We start from the raw sequence: 7,112 nt of genomic DNA, 5'->3' as shown, positions 1-7,112 counted from the left end.
AACGTATATTTTTGCATAAGCCATACACGATTGAAAACATGATAAAATACTCCGTTATGTTATTTAAAATTTAATTTGTCAACCACTATAGAAAAATTCGATGATGATGGGGGGCCCTCTCCCCCAAAATTTAAATCCTAGATACGTCACTGCATCGGGCGACTGATCGCCCACACTAATCGCGGAACGAAAGAACAGAACCAGCAGAAGGAGCGGCGCGGCGGCTGTGGAGGAAGAAAGCAAAACGACCGCCGTTGGTTTTCACTTTCGTTGGGCGTTCTGTGTAGCTACAGTGTGATGTATCGTGGGCTGGGAGGGGGAGGGGGAGGGGGAGGAGTGAAAGTGACTTGACCCACGCTGACTGGAGTCAAGTCATAGTCACAGTCACGGTAGTAGTCGCGTCCGCGTCTCTGATACAGTGGGGTGGTACAGCCTGCTGCTGTGCTGTGGACAATCAACCGTTCCGGTAGCTTTACTAGGTGAAGGTGAACCACTCTTGAGGTCTATATTTGGGGACTACCTATTCATAGGTAAGTTCAGTTCGGTTTCTTATTGGTGATGGACTAATTTTTGACGTTGTTGATTATTTTGATTCAGTACGAAATATCCATTATCATATTCAACCAAGACGCGTTTTCTAGCATTCCGCCTGAGACAGGGTTTAACTCATTGTGCTCTCGAAGGAAGTGTCTTGGGATCTGAATACCATCTTTCATATTGTTATGGTCCTTGATTCAATCAATGCAGACCAGGGTAGAGACGTAAGCTAATTGGTGTTGTTCCCCAATGTGATATTGGCCTGAAAGAATTCTAAACCATTGGTGAAAATCAAGAGTTTAAACCGAAATCAGTATAATTTTGTCAAATAAAGAATGTGCTAATTAGCTTATATATGTTAGTTAGGGATGTTAGTAAGATAAATGTACAATACGTTTTCCAAACTGAAAAAAAACAGTCTTCCATAATTTGACAAATTACGAAAACAAGCACATTGTTGAAATTGGTCTATAATCTATCGGCTGTTTTGTCGCACCTTAGTCATAAGAAAGATCAGAATGGATGAAGAGCATTCTTATTTTTAAAGCAGATATTGTATGTTCAAAGAAAGAATAAATGGCACAATCAAATGCCTTTTTTGGCCATATGAGTTATTCTATGTAATTGGGTGTATTATATATATATTTTTCATCGATCTGTAATTGTTTGTTATATTTACAGGTAAATAGAAAGTCTTATTCTCAAGTTTAAAAAGTCATAAACTCAAAACAATTAACTGTAGGCTTTTTGAGACAAATAATACGATTTATAAAACGTCTTTTACCGATAAAAACACGAACTAAATAGTCCATCATATTGAGAATTAGTTGCGTCATATAACCTTATTTAATTTCATGTTACAAGGTCCCGCTTAAGCCCCAACACAGCGCCGCTGTTTTCTTAAATACAGTATTGTAAAAACAAATGCAAGAATTACTATTGACTATTTAAATACAGTAGCTTTTAAATGCTTTACATAGACTACATTAAGAATTTAATCAAATACAAAACCTTAAGTTTAAAAATATTGGCAATAAACAGCGAAACGGTAGGTAACCTTTGACTGTGTTAGTTACATAGAAGATAAATCATTCATACGAAAAATGTTCACTTCGCTTGATGAAACAGCTTCACGGTACTGGTTTCTACATTGTTCTCTTCTCGGACCGAATCCTTAGTATGAATGTATTCTGTTTTATTATTCTTTTTAAGTTGCGGGAGGGATGGAGTTAAATTTTTTGGATTTAAATTCGCACTTACATATATTCTTCAGTGTCACTATAATTGTGTCACTTACATTTAAACTAACTAAACACACACCCAAACACATACATTATGTACATACATGTTCACATGGACAGGCAAATAAGTGAATGATTGGGTAAAGGTTAGTTATATCAGCGGTCAACCAGATTTTGTTAAAAACTTGGAATGGATATAGTGTTGCATATTTATTATTATTGTTGTTTTTGTTTAATAGTTCATTGTTATTTAATATTGTTGTTAAATGTTCAGATATTTATTGCTTATATTTAACTATTTACAGAATGCTTTTTGTTGATGGGCGATATTTTATTCATTGTTATCCAGTTATATAATTTACTATTTATATAAAGTAAAGATGTCTTATTTTTACCAGCGACGTTATCTACTTATAATCGGGATAATGTGTGTATTATCCCCATAATGTTATATAAAATGCCAATATTTAAAAATCTGGATTTATAGAAGCACCACAGCCACACAAAGAGCAACATAATTTTTTTTGTAAAAGTATAGACTAAACTTAGCAAAGCAAACCAATTTATAAAACTGTAATGGAATTTTGTATCTTGCTTTTTTTAAGTTTCATTATGGACCTCACAGATAAGTCATGTTGACTTGGTGGGGCCATGATTCTGTAATATTACGTGTATAATAAATAAATAAAATTACAAGTAATTTTCCTAACCTTTTTAAGAGACAAACATAATTTTAGTTAATTAAAATTAAGTTCAGTGGAGGTGTTGACCAAAATGCGAGTACCATAGTATTAATTGATTTAAATTTTACAGTTAGCATTCAAAACTCAGTCACTGTGTAACTAATAACATGTAAAGAAATTGTAGATTTAATCTAGTAAGGACTATATAGTGCACTCTTGTAGTTGCGAAGCTCTTAGAGATTAAAAAGAGGTGCCAGACAGGAAGAGAGGCTCAGCCTCACTTCTGTTATCTAAACTAGGCACGTGATTATCTAATTATAGTCTGTCTGGAGAAAACTGGCCCCTAGTTCTTCTGGCACTACCACTCACTATACAGACCAACACTGTGGACCAGGCGAACTACTATATTAACCTGCTGTGTGCTTTATAATGGCATACGGACACTACCTTTATTACTTTTTATGTAGTAATAATTTACAGAAGTATGAAACCTGCACGAAAATAAGTCTAAAGACGACAGAAGTGTGATACGTTGCAGTAGTGGAATGATAATTTTAATTTAGCCCTATAAATTTAATTGTTAGCTTTACTACTATTTCATAAGTAGGCTACAGTTATTTTGCACATTTTATTTCTTTTGATTTTATATGTGTACGATATGTCTGAGTAGGTACTGAAATGAATGGAATTTAATGAAAATTAATAATATTTAGAGTCAATGATTGACAGGACAGTACGATCATTAGGGCTGTGTGTTCGCGTGCGTGAAAGCTTAGACCGGCGAAGGTCCTTAATCCTTCAGAGGCCATCGCTCTTCGGACAGAGTATAGTGCTCAATGAGACATTGAATTAGAGTTTTTAATATTGCTTTATTTCTTTGTAGCAGTGGCGTAACTAAGCGGAGGATGAGGGGGGTAGAACCCCCCTCAAAGCCGTAATTATTTTTCAAATATATGTATAGCAGCAAGCCAAATTTTTTGAAATGCAATAGTTAAATGTTTTACTTTGAATTAGGCAAACATAACGTATTTTAAGTCGGATTAAGTCCAAGTTACTTACAGTATAGAACAGATTTACCCCCAAAAGCCAAGTCCTAGTATGTCAATGCTCTTTGGTGGTAGTAAATATGTGTATCGCAGCATTATGCAACTTTTTACATGTCGTGCGAGGACTGGAACAAAAGTCCGTCAAAAAGGGGGGGGGGGATGAACCGATACAACAAAGTTTCACAGACAGAACGTAACAATAGATGTTGTGCATAAGAAAGATGAACTGTCCTGTTATTTTCTTACTCTAAATCAATAAAGCTTTTTCCTTGGACTAAGAGGAAACTATGTATCAAGTTACAAATCTCTAGGACTTTTCTATCTTAATAGGAACGACTCCATCCATAGTAGTATAAAATTACTCTTAAGTTGTTGCACAGACGTCACAATCATAGCGGTATTGTTTGCAATTTTATTGTTTTATTTCGTAATACATTGAAAGAATCTTATGATCTTTATCAATTAACTTATGACTCTCAATGGCAATACTATTATTGAATAAACATTGCAAAAATGTACAATAATAGCATTTACCAGCGGCTTTGCGCGCAATTTTATAGGCTTTGCAGCACTTCTGGTTGACGTGAATTATATTTCCGACGCCAATATTGAGTTTGCTTTGTTGCCACGATCAAGAAGTATATATAGGGCCTGCATACACGGATCTGAGAAGCCTACTTCTGTAAAAAGATAACTTAGATGGGTTTTATAAAAGTCTTTAAATTAATTTTAAAAGTTAGATGGTAAATTTGTCTTTCATATCTGCATCACAGTACTGACAAAGCACTGCATACTTAATATTTGCTAAAATGTACAGTTAAAAGTTATTTGTACAAAACCGTTTTACTTTCTTCCCTGGGTATTTTTTTACTATGTGATCAACACCGGTTGCAGAAAAGGTTGAAATAAGAAGTTTTGTTACTTTGAAGCTTACTCTATGCTTTCGAGGCTATAACCTGTAAACAAACTGAAAATAGTGGTTAATTAATTGCACATATTATGATTTTGCTCTGTCATTTACACAGAACAGTGTATTACCTTTAACAGACTCTTTCAATTAATAAAATTTGTTAGCTGTAATGCAAAAATGAAATTTTTTGCAGCCGTAGTGACCAGTGGGGCGTAGTCCGGAGGGTTTTAGAGATAAGAATAGTCATATAAATGTTAACCAAAGACCCAAGAATGTCCATGTGAAATTTCAATATAGTCGGTCGGTCTAGTAGTTTTTACATGATTGAATAACATATAAATATACACCATTAGGTGTTTATATAATAGAATAAATTATATATACTAAAATACAATAGGCTACTAAGAATAATTACACCAAAATTATAAATGACCCCTCTCCCCCCCAAGAAGAATTCCTAACGTATAGTTTTGCATAAGCCATACACGATTGAAAACATGATAAAAATACTCCCTTATGTTATTTAAAATTTTTTAATTTGTCAACCACTATAGAAAAAATTCGATGATGATGGGGGGCCCTCTCCCCCAAAATTTAAATCCTAGATACGTCACTGAATCGGGCGACTGATCGCCCACACTAATCGCGGAACGAAGAGAACAGAGCCAGCAGAAGGGAGCGGCGCGGCGGCTGTGAAGGAAGAAAGCAAAACGACCGCCGTTGGTTTTCACTTTCGTTGGGCGTTTCTGTGTAGCTACAGTGTGATGTATCGTGGGCAGGGAGGGGTGAGGGGGAGGGGAGGGGGGCGGAGGGGGCTGAGGGGGGCGAGTGAAAGTGACTTGACCCACGCTGACTGGAGTCAAGTCATAGTCACAGTCACGGTAGTAGTCGCGGTTCCCGCGTCTCTGATACAGTGGGGTGGTACAGCCTGCTGCTGTGCTGTGGACAATCAACCGTTCCGGTAGCTTTACTAGGTGAAGGTGAACCACTCTTGAGGTCTATAATTTGGGGACTACCTATTCATAGGTAAGTTCAGTTCGGCTTCTTATTGGTCATGGACTAATTTTTGACGTTGTTGATTATTTTGATTCAGTACGAAATATCCCATTATCATATTCAACCAAGACGCGTTTTCTAGCATTCCGCCTGAGACAGTGAGACAGGGTTTAACTCATTGTGCTCTCGAAGGAAGTGTCTTGGGATCTGGAATACCATCTTTCATATTGTTATGGTCCTTGATTCAATCAATGCAGACGAGGGTAGGAGGACGTAAAGCTAATTGGTGTTGTTCCCCAATGGGATATGGCCTGAAAGAATTCTAAACCATTGGTGAAAAATCAAGAGTTTAATAACCGAAATCAGTACAATTTTGTCAAATAAAGAATGTGCTAATTAGCTTATATGGTATGTTAGTAAGATAAATGTACAATACGTTTTCCAAACTGAAAAAAAAAAACAGTCTTCCATAATTTGACAAAATTTGAAAACAAGCACATTGTTGAAATTGGTCTATATTCTATCGGCTGTTTTGTCGCACCTTAGTCATAAGAAAGATCAGAATGGATGAAGAGCATTCTTATTTTAAAGCAGATATTGTATGTTCAAAATAGAAAAAATAAATGGCACAATCAAAATGATTTTTTTTTGGCCATATGAGTTATTCTATGTAATTAGGTGTATTATATATTTTTCATCGGTCTGTAATTGGTTTGTTATATTTACAGGTAAATAGAAAGTCTTATTCTCAAGTTTAAAAAGCCATAAACTCAAAAACAATTAACTGTAGGCTTTTTGAGACAAATAATTCGATTTATAAAAACGTTCTTTTTACCGATAAAAACACGAACTAAATAGTCCAATCATATTGAGAATTAGTAGTTGCGTCGTATAACCTTATTTTAAATTTCATGTTACAAGGTCCCGCTTAAGCCCCAACACAGCGCCGCTGTTTTCTTAAATACGTATTGTTAAAAACAAAGCGAGAAATACTATTGACTATTTAAATACAGTAGCTTTTAAATGCTTTACATAGACTACATTAAGAATTTAATAATCAAATACAAAACCTTAAGTTTAAAAATATTGGCAATAAACAATGAAAACGGGAGGTAACCTTTCACTGTGTTGGTTAAAGGAGATAAACCATTCATACGAAAAATATTCATTTAACGGTACTGGTTTCTACATTGTTCTCTGTTCGGACCGAATCCTTGTATCAAATGTATTCTGTTTTATTGTTCTTTTTATCTGTTCAAGTTGCGAGAGGGTTAGAGTTAAATTCGCATTGATTTTCTTCAGTGTCACTATAATTGTGTTACTTACATTTAAAACTAAACTAAACACACACCCAAACATATGCATTATGTACATACATGTACACATGGACAGGCAAAATAAGTGAATGATTGGGTAAAGGCTAGTCATATCAGCGGTCAACCAGATTTTGTTAAAAACTAGAGTGGATATAGTGTTACATATTTATTATTATTGTTGTTTTTTGTTTAATAGTTCATTGTTATTTAATATTGTTGTTAAATAATCATAAAAATGTTCAGATATTTATTGCTTATATTTAACTATTTACAGAATGCTATTTGTTTAATGGGCGATATTTTATTCATTGTTATCTAGTTATGTAATGTTATCTTATCTTACTTACAATCTGGATAAAGTGTGTATTATCCCCATAATTATA

General features: G+C 34.7%; 1 protein-coding gene across 2 annotated transcripts in view; it reads left to right on the top strand.

Annotated features, from left to right (window-relative positions):
• The first annotated feature begins 388 nt into the window (after window positions 1–388).
• The window catches only part of LOC124367890 (heparan sulfate 2-O-sulfotransferase 1-like), a 47,502-nt gene continuing 40,778 nt past the window's right edge, over window positions 389–7,112 (top strand). The window contains exon 1 of one of the 2 annotated variants that reach the window (XM_046825080.1): window positions 389–530. The gene's annotated coding sequence lies outside the window, so the exon portion shown is untranslated. Of the gene's footprint in view, window positions 531–5,314; window positions 5,444–7,112 lie in introns of those variants that run through there. The other variant, XM_046825081.1, reaches the window with a different exon arrangement.

The sequence above is a fragment of the Homalodisca vitripennis genome, chromosome 8, assembly GCF_021130785.1.
Source record: "Homalodisca vitripennis isolate AUS2020 chromosome 8, UT_GWSS_2.1, whole genome shotgun sequence".
Classification (NCBI taxonomy): Eukaryota; Metazoa; Arthropoda; class Insecta; order Hemiptera; family Cicadellidae; genus Homalodisca; species Homalodisca vitripennis.
This window is presented reverse-complemented; position numbering and strand designations above follow the sequence as displayed.